We start from the raw sequence: 982 nt of genomic DNA on the forward strand, positions 1-982 counted from the left end.
CTTAGTTTAGCTTAGCTTACCTTAGGCTACAGTAGCTGAGGGACCCAAAAGGACCTAGCTTAGCTTAGCTTAGCTTAGTTTAGGGTAGAGTAGCTGAGGGACCCAAGTGGACCTACCTTAGGTTAGCATAGGCTAGAGTAGCTGATGGATCCAAGAGGACCTAGCTCAGCATAGCTTAGTTTAGGCTAGAGTGGCTGAGGGACACAAGAGGACCTACCTTAGCTTAGTTTAAATTAGCTTACCTTAGGCTAGAGTAGCTGAGGGACCCAAGAGGACCTGGCTCAGCTTAGCTTAGCTTAGGCTAGTGTAGCTGAGGGACCCAAGAGGACCTAGCTCAGCTTAGCTTAGCTAAGCTTAGCATAGTCTAGAGTAGCTGAGGGACCCAAGAGGACCTAGCTTAGCTTAGTTTATCTTAGCTTAGCTTAGGCTACAGTAGCTGAAGGACCGAAGAGGACCTCTCTTAGATTAGCTTAGCTTAGCTTAGCTTAGGCTAGCGTGGCTGAGGGACCCAAGAGGACCTACATTAGCTTAGTTTAGCTTAGCTTAGCTTAGCTTAGTTTAGCTTAGCTTAGCTTACCTTAGCTTAGCATAGGATACAGTAGCTGAAGGACCCAAGAACCTAGCTTACCTTAGTTTAGTTTAGCTTAGCCTAGCCTAGAGTAGTTGAGAGACCCAAGAGGACCTAGCTTAGCTTAGCTTAGCTTAGCTTAGCTTAGCTTAGCATAGGCTACAGTTGCTGAGGGACCCAAGAGGACTCAGCTTTGCTTAGCTCAGTTTAGCATAGGCAAGTGTAGCTGAGGCACCCAAGAGGACCTAGGTTAGCTTAGCTTAGGCTAGAGTAGCTCAGGTACCCAAGAGGACCTACCTTAGCTCACTTTAGGCTAGAGTAGCTGAGGGACCCACGAGGACCTAGCTTACCTTAGTTTAGCTTAGCTTACCTTAGGCTACAGTAGCTGAGGGACCCAAGAGGACCTAGCTTAGC

At 47.7% G+C, this 982-nt stretch overlaps 1 long non-coding RNA gene across 2 annotated transcripts in view; it reads right to left on the bottom strand.

Annotated features, from left to right (window-relative positions):
* Positions 1-678, bottom strand: part of LOC106726719 — a 1,918-nt gene extending 1,240 nt beyond the window's left edge. For both annotated transcript variants that reach the window (XR_001362806.1, XR_001362805.1), the window contains exons 1-2: positions 578-678; positions 243-401 (exon numbers count right to left, since the gene is read on the bottom strand). This is a non-coding gene — a long non-coding RNA (uncharacterized LOC106726719). The remainder of the gene's footprint in view (positions 1-242; positions 402-577) is intronic.
* Positions 679-982: the final 304 nt, after the last annotated feature.

Source organism: Myotis brandtii, unplaced genomic scaffold (genome assembly GCF_000412655.1).
Source record: "Myotis brandtii unplaced genomic scaffold, ASM41265v1 scaffold308, whole genome shotgun sequence".
NCBI lineage: Eukaryota > Metazoa > Chordata > Mammalia > Chiroptera > Vespertilionidae > Myotis > Myotis brandtii.